At 43.0% G+C, this 19,101-nt stretch overlaps 1 protein-coding gene across 3 annotated transcripts in view; it reads right to left on the reverse strand.

Annotated features, from left to right (window-relative positions):
• DNAAF4 (dynein axonemal assembly factor 4) overlaps window positions 1-19,101 on the reverse strand; it is a 1,080,792-nt gene that overhangs the window by 416,254 nt on the left and 645,437 nt on the right. The gene's annotated exons all lie outside the window — the stretch shown is intronic.

Genomic DNA, 19,101 nt, shown 5'->3' on the forward strand with positions numbered 1-19,101 from the left:
GAAGACGCATTCTTTCAAATGCGTCTTAATCGAACTTGAAAGCACAAAACGGCATATAAGCAAATTCTTTCCCTGGGAAAAATCGCTTGGCTGCCTTCATAATTTTGCCATTTTTGTCACTGCAGTGCAATCTCAGAGTTGGTATATTTAAGTAGGAGGGTATGGGGGGGGCACAGCCCGCAATGTCGGGGGGGTGGGGGGCGAAGCCCCCACTTCATGTAATGTTTTAAAGTTTTTTTTTTCTTTTCTTTTTTGGAACAGCGATTTTTTTCTAAGTGTCCTGGACTGTAAGCTTTCGCTTACGTGAGGTTGCTAAATCAGCGTTCGTGTTTTTAAGAGTTCACTGATTTAATATAGACCCGAAAAATAGGTAAAAATCTGTAAGCTGATTAACATAAAATTTGCATACATAATTATATAACCCCACCCACTCCGATGGAATTGTGGGATACCATATTTCAAATGCAAACTAAAGAACAGAACCAAAACATGGCCCCAGGCACTGTAGTAAATGGTAACCATTTTTTTTTAAATGTATAACAATGATGTTCACTGGGAAGGGTGAAGATGATGAAACTTAGGATTTTGTTTTTGGTGACTTGCAGTATGTGTGTTTTGTGGTTACAGAAGGACATTTAATGGTAGGCAATATTCTAATCTTAGTAAAAGAATATTATAGTTTGCTAGGACCATTAAAAGTCATTCTCTATGACCTACTGATCAGTGCCGTAGCTTGAGTTTGTGCCACCTGGGGCTGTTCTTTGAGTTTGCTGCCATTCCCCCGTCACAAAATCATGGTCGAATGGGGCCCCTCATACACAGGCCTCCCCCTGTAGCCATTCCAATGTCCCATTACTTGGCTATTTCACCCTATTTACCATAAACACTAATGTACCTACTGCTTTACTTTTACAATGATTATTTGGATTTCATTTAAAACAGTTAGTTATGTACTCACCATAACGATGGATGTGTGTGGTCCATCTCGCCTACATTCTTTACTCACGGGTTCAGAGCCGAGAATCGGCTCCGACTCGGCCAACTATTCTCTAGCACAAAGTCTCTAATTGGCTGGGCTAACCCGGTATCCCAAGATGCACCTCGCCCTACATCTTGTTTGCAGCCATACCAATCATAACCCATACACAACCAACACTGGAAGAGATTCTAGCCAAGGAAGAAAAAGCAACTGACCTTGAAGGGTTCACAGAGCCAATATTCCTCCAAATCCTCTAGGAAGGGGGCAGGTGGGGAGGGTACGTAAGAATGTAGGCGAGATGGACCACATACATTGATCGTTATGGTGAGTACATAACTAACTGATGTTATGTGGTCCTATCTCGCCTACATTCTTTACTTACGGGACAGCGTCCCCAGCACCTCTATCCTGGGAGGCTCATAGGAAGATACTCCTGAGAACCGTGGAACCAAAGGAAGCCCGGCCCCTAGAAGCCACATCCAGCTTGTAATGAGTAATAAAGGTGTGAGGAGAGGCCCAGGTGGCCGCAGCACAAATATCATCCAATGAAAGCCTGGCATGGTAAGCTATCGATGTAGACATTGCCCTGGTAGAGTAAGCTTTGACGGGAAAAGGTAAACTTCTGCCTGCTGACGAGTACATGAAGGAAATACAATCTTTGATCCATTTAGAAATTGTGCACTTGGAAATAGGACAACCTGCTCTGTTCTCTGAAAAGGACACAAACAGCTGATCAGTCTTCCTAACATGTTTAGTCCTGTCCAAATAAAACCTCAATTGTCTGTGCACATCCAACTGATGGAACCTGAACTCTGCTTTATTGGAAAAATTTGGAAAGAACACTGGTAACTCGATAGATAGATGGAGATTAACAGTGAATGACACCTTTGGAAGGAAGGACGGGTTGAGTTTCAGGGAAACTCTGTCCTTATGAAAGGTCAAATACGGAGGTTTAATGGACAGAGCTTGAAGTTCTGATACTCTTCTGGCTGATGTAATGGCTATTAGAAACGCCGTCTTCCAAGATAAAAATTTCAATTCACAGGTGGCAGCCGGTTCAAAGGGTGGTGAAGTGATGGCTTGTAGCACAAGGTTTAGATCCCATGGCATGACAGGCTCTGAAACAGGAGGGCGAAGTAGCCAAGCGCCTTTCAAGAAGGCTTTACAGAGTTTATGGCCCATAAGAGAGGGCTCGTAAGATGCCTGGAAATTGGAAATTGCAGCCAATTGCACTTTAATGGTAGCGGGCGCAGAGCCCTGACGGAAAAGCATGGCTAAAAAATCTAATACCGATGGAACTGGGGCTGTGAAGGGGTCCAAACCTTGGGCCTGAGCCCAAATGGAGAATCTCTTCCATTTGCTGGAATAAATCTTTCTGGTAGAAGACTTATGAGATGAAGACAAGATGTGTACCACCTCAGGTGAAAAGGAATGCCGTCTAACTAGTGATGGAAGTGGAGCAGCCAGGCTGTCAGCCTGAGGGTTCGCAGGGATGGATGGAGCTGGCCTGACATGTGAATCAGGAGGTCTGGCACTGGGTCCAGAGTCCAAGGACCGTCCACTGCATACTGCTGAAGAAAGGGGAACCATACTTGTCAAGGCCAGTGTGAAGCAATAAGAATCATCCTGCTTCCCAAGGATATGGTTTTCTGAATCACTCTTGGTAACAGAGGAAACGGAGGGAAAGCACAGACCAGACCGGGGGGGATCAGTGTGAAGTACTCGCTGCATTTGGCATTGAGGGGACTGGCAAACAGATCGCAGCAAGGCTGACCCCACCTGTTGAAAATTTGAACCGCCACTCGGTTGTTCAGGGACCACTCGTAAGGCATCAGAATAGCTCTGCTCAGCCTGTCTGCTATCACATTGGACTTTCCCGGAATGTGCATTGCTACTAGGAACCATTGTGAAGATACTGCCCAATACCACACTCGCATGGCCTCTCTGCAGAGGGGATAAGACTTGGTTCCCCCTTGCTTGTTCAGGTACCACACTACGGACATCCTGTCCGAGTGAATCGCAATCATTCCCAGAGGTAGAGAGTCTTGGAGTGCTCGCAACGCTGGAAACACCGCTCTCATCTCCAGAACATTGATGTGCAGATGTACCTCAAGATCTTGCCACATGCCTTGGACCGTCCTGCCAAGATAATGCCCCCCACCCCATCTGGGAGGCGTCCGTGGTCACCGTGGCTACTGGTGGCATAGGAATCAAGCTCCTCCCTTTGTCCAGATTGGCAGAACGTAGCCACCAGCGGAGGTCCTGTTTGCACCGTTCCGTGAGAAGTATCATGTGGGAAAGAGGAAGTTTCTGAAATGACCATTGGGCCGAAAGGAGCCATTGCAGAATCCGCATGTGTAACCTGGCCAGAGGCACCAGCATGATGGTGGCGGCCATGGAGCCCAAAAGCTGGAGAACTAACCTGGCTTGAACTCTTATGAGGGGCAACAGTGCGTGGATCTGAGACCGCAGCACTCTTGTTCTCTCTTGTAGCAGAAAGGCCCGCATTTGAATAGAGTCTAGCTCTGCGCCTATAAAAACAACACGCTATGAGGGCAGCAAGGCAGACTTTTCCCAGTTTAAAGTAATTCTTAGTTGTTGACACAGTGCTATGGTAGTCTCCCTGTCTTGAATGAGCAGATGCCTGGTGGGGGCGGTGAGAAGCCAGTCGTCCAGATACGGAAACACCTGGAATCCCTGACATCTCAGGTGAGCTGTCACCACTGCCAAACACTTGGTGAACACCCTGGGGGCTGTGGTGAGACCAAAGGGCAGGGCACGAAACTGGAAGTGACTGCCGGAAGCGTAAGCGACTCCTGAATGCCTTGTCCATCTTGGTGTGGTAGTAGGCATCCTTGAGATCGATGGAGCACTTCCATACTCCTTTTTCCAGCAATGGAAAAATGGACTGAAACGTGACCATCCAGAACTTGGACTTCAGAATGTAGTGATTCAGTCGACTGAGATCCAGAATGGGTCTCAGGTCCTCTGTTCTTTTCGGCACCAAAAAGAGTCTTGAGTAAGTTCCTGATCCAATATGGTCTGAGGGGACAGGTTGGATGACTCCTTTTTCTAGCAGCTTTGCAACTTCTAGTGCTGCTTGATCCTGTTGACTGGGTGGGACATCCGGGATTCTTCTGACTGGAGGGGGTGTTGATAAAAAGGGGATAGTGTAACCTCCGGTAACTATTTGAAGCACCCAACGATCCTGGGTGATGCTTTCCCAGGCTTCCGGATGCAACGAAATTCGGCCCCTGACTGGCTCCGGAACAGCACAGTCGGGCAACGCCTCAGGAATGCTGAAAGGCAGATCCGTGAAAGGAATCGTGGTCTCCCGAGTTGCGGGGGCCTCCTCTGCCTCTAGGACGGCATCTTCCAGAATAATTTCCCCCTCCTCTGCCTCTGGAGGTGGAATCACCTTGAGCTGCAGGGAAAGACCTCTGAGACTTCCTGAACCACATTTCCCCCCCTCTCTGAGCCGTGGGGTAAGGCCTAGAAGGGAAAGAGAAATGGGCCCCTACGGCAGATAGGGTCTTTCCCTCCTGTTCACATCTGGTGAGGGTGTCTTTCACTTTGGTCCCGAAGAGAGAGGACCCATCAAAGGGGGCGTCAGTGAAGGAAGACTTAAAGGCCTCCACGAAATGACACAGGCGCATCCAGGCTTGCCTTCTGAGAGCTACACCTGAGCTAGCTGCCCTACTCGCCCTTTCGGCCGCATAAGATATGAGCCTAATGGACGAGCTGACAATGGAACCAAGGGTAGACAACTGGGCGTTAACAGTCTGCGCTACAGTCTCAGGCATGTTACCCATCAGAGTATCTCCTAGCTCCTTAAGGAGATCTCTTTGGAGCCGAGTGAAATGACAAAGGTAATTCAGCGACTGCAAGGTAAAGGTCGCCAAAGACAGGGTACGCTTCCCGTACCGGTCCATACTCCTGGACTCCTTGTTAGAAGGATGGATGGAAGAAGAAGCATCTGCAACTTCCTGCTGAGTGGCTGCCACCACCACCAAGGCATCTACCGAAACCCCTTTGGTCAGGAACTCTTTCCCCGGGGGAGCAGAAAGAAACTTATTTGGACGTCTGGGCACCGGTTCCACGGAATCAGGGTTCTCCCATGCCCTTCAACAAATCAAATCCAGGAGTTCGTCGAAGGGTGGAGACACCCAGGAGGCGGAGGGTTGAGCTCCAAAGGCCTTGAGGAATACTGACTCCTCCTCAGAGGGGGTCTTGGAAGGCCAGTCGCCTCTCTGCCTCAAAATCTCCAGGATGTCAGAGAAAGAGACGTCATCGGAGGATGACTTGGGTGACACCTGTGACTCCTCGAGGTCGGTATCAGAGGTGAGGGACTCGTCCTGGGAGTCTATGTGCTTCCTCTTGCACAACTTCTTTCTGGGGGGCTCTTCAGGCACTGACTCTGAGGGGCCCTCAGAAAGTAGGGGACCGCTCAAGGGGGTATCCCCAGACCTTTGGGCTCCGCCATCCATGGATAGGGGGGCGTCAGAGGCTCTAGCCGGGGTGTAGGGGGATGGAGTGACCAATCCAGGTGATGTAACTAACGATCCAGCCAGTGCGCTCCTCATGGCCTTGAAGGCAGGTCCCCCCGAATCCGAGGACTGACCCATCTCCGAGACCACGACCGGAGTCTAGATTTCCCCGAGCTGATGCACCGAGAGGGAGACTCGGAACAGACAGGAGTCCGGAGGTATCCCCCTCGGGTCCGACTGAGGAAACCAGAGTACCGAAACCAGAGGACGGAATCGACATGGTTGGAGCAGATGCTGGCTCTGATAGACTCACCTGGGGTATCGGAGCCGACAGAAGAACATCACTCGGCACGGAGCACTCCAGCTCCAACGACACATGGGCGCTCGGAGGAGGAATCATCGGTACCAGGACAGGGACTGGCTCCAGAGCTGACTGGGTCAGAGCCGAAAACAGTTTTGCTAACACCGGCGACTGTAGGAGCCTTAGGACCACCCTATCCACATCCAAATCAGACAGCCTAGAGGATTTGGAAGAAATAGAAGGAGATTGGGATCTCCTACCTGGAGACTCATGCCTGACACTGGGTGACCTGCTCCAAATAGGCTCCAATAATATCGGAGCCGAGGTCGACTTCAGTACAACAGATACCTCCTGCGACCCCGAGGACAATGCAGCCGAGGAGGTAGTATCCATAACCGAAAACTTCTCCTGCGGCCCCGAGGAAAATGGAGCCGAGGAGGAAGTATCCACTTTTGAAACCTTCTCCGATGGCTCCGAAGAGGCAGATGGAGCCAGAGATCTTTTCTTGGCCTTAGAAGGCTTAGACTTGGCACTAGAAGACTAAGAAGAATCTAAGGCCTCCTCAAAGGAAGGCTTAATCAGGCCCTTCAAAATCAATTTATTTTTCCTTTCCTGAGGGCTAAACACGTGGCAAAAACTGCAGGACTCTTGCAGGTGAATAGCACCAAGACAATAAACACAGATGGAATGCCCATCTGTAATAATGGACATTTTGTAGCCACATTTGGTACACTTCTTAAACCCGGAGGGTTTATGTTCTTTCTGCACAACCGCACAACACTCAGCCGACAGAGGCAACACAAGTGGAAGGCGGGAAAAACCAAAACACACTAACGGCCAAGGAACTCTAATTTAAATGTTTCTTGGAGGGAAAACAGCTACCCACCAACACAAAAAAAAGCACAAAATACAAGGGAACAACACTGGAGAGGACTAGGTCCTCCAACTTAAACGGGCCTAGCCCGCGAAACAGAGGGATACCACAAACAAACACAGTCCTCACAAACGCTCACAAGAACTTGTCAAAAATAGAAGAGCAGCTATTAAAATAGCTTTTGCAATACAACTGACTACTAAAATACTTAGAAAAAGTATTTGAAAAGGGTATTTAGCCACAGCCAAGCGAGACCACGTCCTAACTCTACGAGCAGCAAACGAGATCTGGGGCTAGGGCGAGGTGCATCTTGGGATACCGGGTTAGCCCAGCCAATTAGAGACTTCGTGCTAGAGAATAGTTGGCTGAGTCGGAGCCGAGAATCGGCTCCGAACCCGTGAGTAAAGAATGTAGGCGAGATAGGACCACATAACATCTTTTATTTTACATTTTATAGCACAAACACTAACAGATATCTGCTAAAGAAAGCAATACAGTTTCACAATGAAAATAAACTTAGCATTAAACTCCTCTGTCCTTGAAACTCACACATTTATTGGAACAGCATTGAAACCCACATTCAAAGAAAATGCATCTGGCCAGTGGCGGATAAAGATTACCTTCAGGCTGTTTTCAAATCGTTGGCCCTTTGCACACAAAACATACATGTGTTCTTTGATACACCTTCCTGACTGTATTAAATTATATTTATTGTATAATACAGCACACTTGTTAAAGCGCATTTTAAATGTATTGTTTTGAACATTTTTTTCCAGTAAGCAATGAAACAAAATGCATGAACCAATAATGACAAAACTGCCCGATTCAGATAATTTCCATCATAAAAGTGTACTCAGACTTCTACAATCCACCAGTATCAATAAATATACACAATCTCTACAGAAGTAAAAGTCATCTAAATAAGTCCACATTAAAGAGATCTATTAACTAATGAAGAGGTTGCTATTAGCAAAGAACATTATACTTCATTGTTTCATCGACAAATAAAGTGCCTGTTGTCCATGAGGAATAAATTGCCTATGATACATAAAAAAAAAATGATCAGATAGTAATATTGCAATAGGGAATGGATGGCAAAGTGATGACAGATCCATAGTTACTAGGTATCTCTGCCAGATATGACATTCTCACGACTGCAGGATCCACCCCATTTAAAAGTACAACACAGTACAGTATCAGCAATCCATCTACATACTGTGGGAGAAGAACACACAGCCTTCTGCATCAAAAGCAAGTATTCGTGGTGTGGATCCCTGCCATTGCAGTGTTTATTTTAGAGTTTAATTTGTGGACTTGACACTGCTTGGCTCTATTTTATAAGTATTCTACCTGTTGTGCTACTAATGACACAAACTGACTTGGCATAAGCAGCACTAAACCTCTCTCCCCCTGAAGAACTATGCAGCACAAGAAATCTGGAAAAAGCCAAAATGTATTGGGGGGAGGGGGACAAAGGCACAAAAAACAGGGACACATTTTAAACATTGCTTGTATAATCTTGGAAAGTTGCTAAAATAAGATGTTTTCTGTTACCAAGCCTTTCCTGAAAGATAGGAAGACTGAAACTTAAATGGGTATCATTATTTAGTGAATTCAGTTCTCATGATTTGCTACAAAACCACAAATTTTAAGAGGAACAGACCAAAAGTTATATGAGTCAGACATTGAATCACAAGTGGTGGTATGGGTAGGGAATTCAGGCTCTTGTTCCTTGTACCAAAGGCACAGGGTTTGAGCCTGAGTAACATGAACCACCAGGCATAGTTAACTGGGGCAACACACACACACACACACACACACACACACACACACACACACACACACACACACACACACACACACACACACACACACACACACACACACACACACACCCTTAAATAAATATAGATTTCTTCAACACATGCAGCTGTTTGCTTGAAACTTAACATCCCCCACCTTAAATAAACAGAGATTTCTAATGGAGCTGCCTTGCAGACTTCCACACACACAACTGCTATATTAATTAAATAGACGGAGCTGCCTTGCTTAAATAAATAGAGAGACATGCGGCACTACGAGACTTCTGAAACGGTGGCTGCTACAGATTTCCACACATGGCTGCTTGCTTAAATAAATACATGGAGCTGCCTTGCTTATAGAGATACAGAGCTAAGAGATTTCTGAAACGAAGTGGACTGGCAGTAAACAATAAGATTTCTGAGTATCAAATGGGGACACATACACCCCTAAATTGCCATGCTGGTCTGCTGAAGACACACACACCCCAAAATGACCATGCTGGTCTGAATAAACAGTTCTGCTGCAGTGGCCTAGATTTCTGCCGTTAGTGGCTGCTGCTAAAATACACATAGAATAAGCTGGGCCCCATTCTTCTATTTGACCTGTGCCATGGTGCTGGGGATTAGCAATTGTAGCACTGCTGCTATATTGCCTCAAAACAATTCAAAATAATAGTCCAAATAACAGTCCAACGAAGCTGTCATTCACTCACACTCCCTGTAGGCTGGAGATGAGTGGCAACATCAGCCATAAATTTAAAGTTGTAATACAAAAATAAATAAATACATTTTTTTAAAAAATCGAGAATTAAAGGAGCCACTTGGGAATTTTTGGCACCCCATTATTTTGCCCTCAAAACCGGTAAATACGGAGGAATTCAGTATGGTTAAGAGGTATGATTATGTGGTGAAGATTTTCTCATGGTCTACTTTATCCTCTTTAGTGTTCAGTCCCATAAATTCTGTGCTGCCTTACATTTTCATATATCAAAAAAATAATAAAGCATGCATGGAATCACATCTCTAGCAAGTAGTAATATTCCTATAGGCACTGCTTTTCAATCTGGACATAAACACCAATTATGAAATAACTTTATATATGTGAATTGTGCATGATATGGATAATTAGGATCGGCATATGATTCTGGATTCTGTAAGGAGATAAGTTTGGAAACTTTCCAGAGGTGTAATTGTGTAAGGGATTATGGATTATCTACACCTACAGTTTACATTGTATTGTTTGAGCGTGCTGAAACCTCCACCTTTTAGTGAAGGCAAATAGTATGCAGACAGATAATGATTACTTATTTACAAACCCAATTATATTTTTATTTCACTGTTTTCTTTTTCAAAGGATATAAAATAATGGACGTTCATAATGTATACACTGATTCTCTGACATGGTGACTGGAATTAGTCTTGGTTGGGCTGTTGCTGGGGTTTCGGGAATTCAAAGCAAACTGGCACTGATGTTAACCAAGTGCACAAATGTTGACAGTGTAACTGCATTTGGGACAGGCCGAATATGGTAGTTGTTACTTTATGCATGGAAGATAATCTTGGTTTGAAACTAGGTCTCCGAATAATTTGCTCCCTGCTGAGAATACATAGCTTTTGCAATTGTATAGCCTGGTAAAATAGGAGAATGCTATTTCAGAAGTGAACTACCATCTCATCAAGACATAAAATTAAATTTCTACTTACAGAAATGACTGGCACAATTCTTAATCTTGACTTTGCTTTTGAATTTTAGTGTCCTGCATAAGTAGTTAGACATTGTCTTTGGAATATAGCACTCCTCCTGCAAGACTGACAAATATAGTTCTAACATAAAAATAATGTTTGCAGGACACCTGGTGTAATACCTTGTTTTACATGAAGTGAAATTCTGTTGGTCTGCACTGCACCTGTGAAGAAACAGAAAGGTAAGATAAGGCACGAAGAGAAGTGAATGTAGCCTTTGGCATTAAAGTACCTCTCACATTTAGCTGTTTTATTTGTCTTTAGTAAACAGGCATTTAATATTTGTTTGAGGATAAAATGAAACAATTACTGCAATGGTTTGAAAACAAGTTTTACATGGTGGGAATCAGGGACAGAATTTACATTGGGCAAAGACAAACAATAAATAGGAAAAGGGGTTAGAATGCATTGGGATGCCAGGAAACTTCTCCCTATACCGAGGACTACACATTTTTGCAGCACACACACACGCACACACGTAGATGTACAGGTCAACTGCAGATCTCAGTTTTGCAGCTATATCCCAACTTCCAGACATTTGCAAGTGGTCATAAATTTCTTATTTGTATACCAAATTCATGTTCTGTGGCTTCAGAGGGTTGCTATTTTTTTTAGTGCATATCTTACATGTGGAACAAGGGATACAGTGCATGCACTAACATCATTACACTGGAAGCCTTTAAATGGATATTTAGCAATATAAGAAGCCCATACCACTCAGGATACAATCATGTTCTTTGCCGGCTAACTTGCATCTTTTTATTTTTTTTGTATAAATTGTGACATGTAGCCTACTTTCAAAAATGAATTTATACATTGCAGCTTACATGATTAATGTTGCCTATTTCTTTTATTAATTGTAAGCCACTTTTTTAACTTGTATTTCTGAGTGATGGTATGCATTAGTTTTACAAGTGGGAACTTTATTCTATTATGTGTGCACACTTTACCCTAATTAGCTTTCCATATTTTTGGCCAGATGCTCCAACTTTTTAACAGCATTTGCCCAGAACTTTGATGTCTGCAGGTTGAAAGGTATGCATGTAGATACCTTTGTGGGGGTGGTAAGCAGAGCAAGATATAAGAGTAAGGAGAAGGTCATTATTAGAAACATTACTACACCAAAGGTATTCACATAAATGAACAGTAAGTTCTTGTTGTTACTACTATAAGCAAGTGAAGAGAACTGAGGGACTGCAGTCTGGCAATAAATGAGACAGCTGGGCTTGAATGTGGCTCAAGATGACCCTTACCCAGAGATACGTTTGCATAAAGTGATATACATCCAGTGTAGCTGAGGGGCTAGGGGCTAGCAGCCTGAATACTGTAGGAGTAACGTGTACAGGAAAGTATAGTTGTGTAAGTGAGACTTACTATAACAGCAAATATTCAAATGGATTAGTGCTGCAGTAGCCTAAACTATATGGGTCCTTCCCCACTGCAACTGGCCAGCTTCCAAAAGCTAAGGGCATCTTCCACACACTCCAACTGTCAGGAGCTCAAGAAGAGCTCCATAAAAAATACAGCTGAAGCACATATAGCTTCAGAGCATTTTTTGTTTTTATTTTTTGCCCAGGAGGGAGACCTGAAGAACAATGCAAAGAAACAAATCAAATAATAACCATATATAGAAAAGTGTGGACAAAGCCACACCCTGGCAACACCAAAAAGAAGTACAAGCAAAATAAGAGGACTGGAGGACTGGAGGGAGTAGGTGCTTCTGCAACAGTGATCTATTAGCTCATCTACTGTTATGGTAAAGTTCAAACATAAATCAATTATTGCTGTAGCCTAAGCTATATGGGTAGATTACGATAGTGTAGGGAGGATGGGAAGAGATCAATAAACTAATACTCTAGAAGTCCCTGAAGAATGGTCCTAGGAAAGACAACTTTGGACCTGGAAAAGGAATAAACTTTGTAGCTCTTTGTAAAAGTGTGCATAGAGGGCTATATTTCTGCCTCTTGAATACTTCTAGAATCCATCCCATTCCAGAAAGCCACCAAACAAGATATAGTCCTTGTGGAACAGCGTACAACCCTGCCTTGAAATGGCTTACTATGGTGAGTATAGCAAAAGGCAACAGCATGAAACAAATATCTAGAAATGGTCTGTTTTAAAACATGATTGTCCTATCTTCTTACCTTTATATGAGACAAACAACTGATTAGCTTTCCTGATGGTTAGATTTTTGTCTAGATAGTATCCTAGTTACCTGTGAACATCTAGAGTGTGGATCCTATCTGTTCTCGGGTTCAGGAAAGAAAACTGGGAGATTAATAGTCCATCTTAGAGCAAACTCTGAGACCACTTTAGGCATAAAGGTAGGATTTGTTCTTGAATAAACCCTGTCCCAGTGGGAAACAAGGCAGAGCTGACTCACCATAAGGGTTTGTTACTCAAATACATTCCTAGCAGAAGACAGAGCAATGAGTAAAAGAGTATTCAAAATTAAGAATCTCAATTCAACCTCATGAGCTGGTTCAAATGGAGACCAAGTTTCTCAAGCACAACATTAGGATACCAAGGAAAAGCCACATGTTCTCCTAGGTGACCCTAGTACGTACATCCCTTATAAGAACTTTTTAATTTGAGCATTATTAGAAAGGGGGATCCAAGGGCAGACAAGAACAACATTATCCGAAGAGACAGATCAGAGAAAAAGGGTGGAGGTTTTGCAATATTATTCCAAAATCACCTTACCTTAGAAAAATACCCATGAATTCAAAGATGTAGAATTAATCCTTGCCAAATTAAAAATAAAGTTCCAACAAACATATAATTATTGCAGGTGGCTATATACCACCAGGCAATAACATCACTGTAATGGAAAGCCTGCTTAATTGGACCTCCAACTCCCTTCCACATGAAACCATACTATTAGGAGACTTCAATATTGACTGGCTTCACTGCTCCAGCCATAAGCCCTCTGCCTTCATAAACATCCACAGGTTTACCCAAACTTATAACCACCCCCACTCGAATTGACAAAACTTTCAAACACCAGTCCATCTTAGACTGGATCCTGGTGTCTGACCCAGCTCTTGCACAGCAATCTGGTTGTCTTCCAGAAACCCTAAGTGACCATCATCCAACCTATTTAATTAGGAACAGATCCCAAACCATCAACCAACCTATCCTCAGAATAGTTAGAAACAAAAAAACCTTTATAGCTACTGATCTCATCAATACTCTAAAATGCTGTAACTGGACCCCCTAAAACATCTACCTCTAGATGATGCCATTGAGTACTTTAACACAAACTTCATAAAAATCTTAAACCATCATGCACCCCCTAGAACCATTAGAATAAAAACTAACTATGTCCCATGGCTAAGAAAAGATACTAAAACTATAATGAAAGAAAGGGACAAGGCCTGGATTCAATATCAGAAAAACAAAACCACAACTTTGAGACAAAACTATGTAGAGCTCCGTAACAAAGCCAAACAACAAATCAAACTAGACAAATCCAGCTACTATACAAGCATGCAAGAAAAATATGCTCAAAACCCACAAACAAACTCTGTACCCATGAACTACCACATAGGCAGCAATCTACTTAACACCGAATGTGTGATGAGACCTTGGGACTCAGGTGGACAGTAGTCTCTCCTTTGATAGTCACATCGCCACAGTAGTCAGGAAGTCCTTTTACGTGGCACACCTCATCATAAAATGATTCTCATCCAGGAAAAAAGAGGTCATTGTTCCCCTCTACTCGACACTCATTAGACCCATTATACAGTACAACGCCCCTTTCGGAATGTACCTCAAGACATCTGCAGCAGCTGGAAAGGCCACAGAAGAACCTCACAAAGAGGATTACTGGCCTCAAACAAATGCCCTACACTGACCGCCTCAAAAAATTCCAGCTTTACTCCATAGCATATCGCCTACTCCAAGGTGATCTCTGCCTAACATATAAAGCTATGTCAAACCCAGAGCTGTTGGACATGCTACACCTAAAGAAATCCCAATCCCTCTGAGCTACAATGCTCTAGGGACCTAAACCTTGTCACCACAATAAACAGGACATGCTGGAGGGATAGATTCTTGTCCCAGAGACTTCCCATACTCTGGAACAGGTTACCCATCTATGTCAAGCAAAGTTCTTCATTAGCACTCTAAGAAAAATCTTGATGAGTGGATGGGAAATAGGAAATACACCCTGGGGATCACTTCTGTGTCTCTGCTTGACAGTGGCACAGGAAAATAACTTTCTTGGGTGGCGTAAGCCAGAGAACCTTGTTGGCTTGGCTTACTTAGGCCGATAGCCTAGTACCTACCTATGAACGTATAAAAATTCTGGGCCACAATAAATGGTATACTGCATCCAGGAAAGTCCATGACTCCAACCCCTGTGCTTCCAAATAACCATGAAAACATTCCTACTCAGTTTATCAAATTCTTTACTGAAACAGTCCAGACCCTTGCCAATGCCCAGAATAGTACTAGCAGCCCCACACCAATAACTACCACAACCCACCTCAATATACAAAACAATAGCCCCAGTTTTCACCTCCACTCTGTTTCCACCAAATCAATATCTAAACTCCTTGGTAAACTTAAACCAACCACTCTAGCAGCTTCGGATCTCAGCTGAAGCTATAGCCTATCCTGTTCTCTGTTCTCATAAACAGATCTCTCTCAGAAGGCAAAGTCCCCACCTCATGGAAAACATCATATATAATTCCACTGCACAAAGGAGGCAACTCCTTAGAGCTCACCAACTATCGCCCAAAAGCAATCCTATCACCTTTATCCAAAATATTTGAAAGAGTTGTTCATACTCAACTAATACAGTACCTCCAGAATAACAACCTACTCTCCATAGCCCAGCAAGGCTTTACACCTTCCCATAGCACTATGACAGCACTACTATCATTCACCAATATAGTTAACCACCATAGAAACAAGGGTCTATTTGTTTCTTACATATTCTTAGACCTATCAAAAGGCTTTGACATGGTAAACCACAGTCTGCTTCTTGATACCCTATCCACCCTAAATATAAGTCCCTCCTCTATATCATGGTTCAACAGCTACTTATCTGCCCGTCAGCAAGCAGTTCTATGGCAGGACCAATAGTGCCCAGTTACCAGTAACCATAGGAGTCCCTCAAAGATCCATCCTTGGCCCGTTGCTGTTCTCTCTATTTACTAATCAGATCTCTTCATCCTCTCCCACTGCCTCAATAGTACAATATTCAGATGACACCACCCTCATATGTGCTGCCCCTACCCTTAGTGAACTGCAAACCCTTACCCAAAATAACTTCACCCTAGCCGAAACCTGGTTCACTAACATTAAACTTCTTCTTAATCCCAAAAAAAACAAACTAATTATTTTCAGCTCTGGCAGAGCTCCTCCCCTAAATAATAATTTGGGTCTATATTAGATGAACGAAAGTTCATCTTAGCGAACGCTCACGAGAGAATATTGTGGAACTCGAAACCGCAATTGCAAGATCGCGGTACAGTGAAGATGGGAATATTTGCCCTTTCCTCACTGTAGTGTGATGTCAGAGTTGGAATATATATTTGTGGGGGCTGTGGGGGGGGGCGCAGCCCCCCACAATTGCAGTTTCGAGTACCTGGATATTCGCTCATGTGAGCATTTGTTAAGATGAACTTTCGTTCATCTAATATAGACCCTAATAATTTCACCATTAACTCCAAAGAAAAAATTCAAATCAGTCCAACCACACACACTAAACTACTAAGCGTAGAACTAGACAATAACCTGAGGTTCGGCATCCACATAGCACAAACCATTAAGAAAGTTAATAAAAAAACTTGGTCTCCTCTACAGGAACAAGCAGTTTATGACAAAATACACCAAAGTAACCATCGCAAAGACTCATCTTCTATCCACCCTCCTCTATGCCTCTCCCATCTTGACCAATCTCCGCCAAACTGATCTAAATAAAATGAAATCTTGCTACAACAAGATTGCCAAGTTTGTTACTGAAGCCTCATATAGGTCCCACCATGGTCTATCCCTTAAGCAACTCAACTGGCTTGAGTTGCCTCATATACTTATACTCAATCAACTCTCTACGGTACACAAACTCTACTATCTTCCTGAGATAACCCCAGCACTTCAGCACCTAATTCAGCCCCACATTCCCTCTAGAGCCTTAAGATCTAGTAACCAGAACCTCATAACTGTCATCAAACATAAAAACAAAGCTGGTAAGTCTCTCTTTGCCAACACCATTGCCAAAACCTGGAACACACTACCAATCCAAATAACTTCTACCATCTCCTTTAGTCAATTCAAAAAACTCCTGAAAACTCACTAAGTAAATGGCTATGCTCATGCCACTCACCAGGCTAATCCATACCAAGAGAATTTGTCAGGGTACAGCTATGTATAAACAGTTTCTCCCCTGAAAGCTTCCAAACCCGTGTACATTTACCTTACAAAACTTATAACTGCAAAAAGAAACAAAAATTTACCCCTGATTGTCTACTGTAAGAAATTTTAATCACTAGCATGATGTCCTGATGTGTGTATATGCCATATGTATGTATGTTCTACTTCTTTTTACTCTCATGTAATGTATTGCAATGTAGAGCTTTTCTACCCGGGCCACGGCTGAAAATGGACCTTTGTCCAGTCGGACTTTCCCTGTAAACAAATGTAAAATAAAATAAAATAAAGAAGATATGTCCGACAAATGTACCTTGATAGAGGAATATGAAAGGTCGTTGGACAGTAACTTGCACAAAAAATAAAAAAAAAAAAGACGCCAGGCCTGAAGAGTCTCCTGGTTCTTTGACTGGCACCAACTAGAAAATCTGTTCCACTTAGCTGTATGTGCTTTTCTAGTAGCAAGTTTTCTTACTTCCTTTCCTCAGAAAAAAGGTGCCTAAAAGCTATCAAAATTCTATCATCCAAGCAGTTAGTTGAAAAGTTTCTAGACTAGGGTGAATAAAAACTCCCCTGACTCATATGAGTAAATTCAGTCTATGGGAAAACTTATGGTACTTGCCCTTGGCCAAATTGAAAAGAAGGGAGAACCACTGTTGCCTTGCCCAAAAGCACAGTCAACAACATAATTTTTGAAGAGTCCTTCTGAATATTTAAATGTACCAGAAATATCAATGCTAAGGGTAGAAAAGCATACAGAAACATTCCCTTCTGCAGGAGTAAGAAAGCATCTGTCTTCCTGTTTGCAAGGAGTCGTGTTGCAGAATTTCTTCAGTTGTCTGTTCTAAAGAAAGGCAAGCAGATCTACTTGAGGTGTTTCTCCACAGTTAGATCAATTCCTGGAAGACCACAGGATGAAGCTTTCATTCATGAGGCTCTGTCCTAGTCTTTCTGGGCTTGTCTGCAACAGAGTTTTTTTCTGACAGAATGTATGAAACCTGAAGAGTTAAACTGAACAGAACAGTTACCTCACAGATTATCAAAGCAAGTCTTCAAAGGGAGTAAGATCTGGCACTCTCCTGTTTGCTTTTGTAACACGAGTGTGGTGGTGGTGTCTGTGCACACCTGAAGAGGTCCTGGAGGCCAGATATTATTCAAGGCCTTCAAAGCACTGATAACTGCCAACATCTTTTTGATATTTATAAGCTTCTGTCTGTCTACAGGATCCAACAAAGCTTGCACTTTTACATCTTTTGAAACTGCTCGTCACTCTAGGTCTGACGTATCTGTGGTTGTCTGACTTGAAGGGAGAAGAAGAGAGAATGGAAGACCTAGACTGAAAATTGTCTAGTCTACCCACCATCCAATCTCTTTAGAACTCCCAGAACTGGGATCAAAAAGGACAAAGGGTATAGATGTGGAGTCCAGACAGATATCAGGTACCACTGTATTTTCCTCATTTGTAATCTGGCCAGGAGAAGCATGAAAATCATCAATGCCATGCACCCAGAATCCTGAAAAACGTTCTTGCAGATTTATGGTTTTGACTGGAGAAACTCGGAAGAATTGCTGAAATAAGTCTACTTTGTTTGGAGGAAGAAAGGTTCTTCCCAAGGTACAGTCCAACAAACACACCAAAATAATAATTCGGTGAGAAGGGATGAGACAAGACTTCTGAAAGTTTGTTTGAAAATCCAGATTGTGTAGAAGTTCTCAAACAATTGCTAAAGACTTATGGCAGCCAAAAATAAAACAATCTTGAAAGATGAGACAATTGTCCAAATATGGAAAAATGTGAATGCCTTGAAGTCTGCAATAAGCAATAGCAGTAACTAGGCATTTTGTGAACACCCTTAGTGGTGTGGACAGTCCAAAGTGTAAAACACAAAATTGCTAAAGAAAGCTGGATACAGTAAATTTCAATAAACACCTGAAATGCTCTGCAATAAAGGTGTAATGACAGATGTTCTTTAGATTCAGCTTAACCACAAAAGTTAAAAAGGGAATCAGAGGTACAAGAGACAGAAGAAAACATCTTGAACTTCGGAATCTTGGCCAAAAAAAAAAAAACTTTCTGTGAGAAGGTTGGCTTGGATTTTGATTTCCATTTTCTAGAAATTGTGTTTTAGGCAGCAAACAGAATTAAACGTAACATCTTACTATGACTAGCTCAAAAAAAGAAGTTATGTACTTACCATAACGTTCCATCCGTGTTGTTGATCTTCATTTTTCCTTGACATATGGGACTCTGTTCCAGCTTGGCTCTTATAACAGAGTGCAAGAACCAGAAACTCTCAAGCTAAGTCCCTACCCAGAATGCCCCTCTCTAGATTACCACAGATTGAGTTTGCAACTATAAAGGAGGACAAGAAAAACAGCCCTATTCCAATTGCAGTGGCTATGTCCAAGGTCATATATGAAACAACAGATAACCAGGACTACAATTCAATCCTCCAAGGAACCTGAAGGAGGGGGATGGTGGGTGGGGTGTGAAAGATAAATGAAAATCGAAAACACAGATGGAACATTATGGTAAG

This window comes from Protopterus annectens, chromosome 7.part1, assembly GCF_019279795.1.
Source record: "Protopterus annectens isolate FY-2018-M chromosome 7.part1, PAN1.0, whole genome shotgun sequence".
Lineage (NCBI taxonomy): Eukaryota > Metazoa > Chordata > Ceratodontiformes > Protopteridae > Protopterus > Protopterus annectens.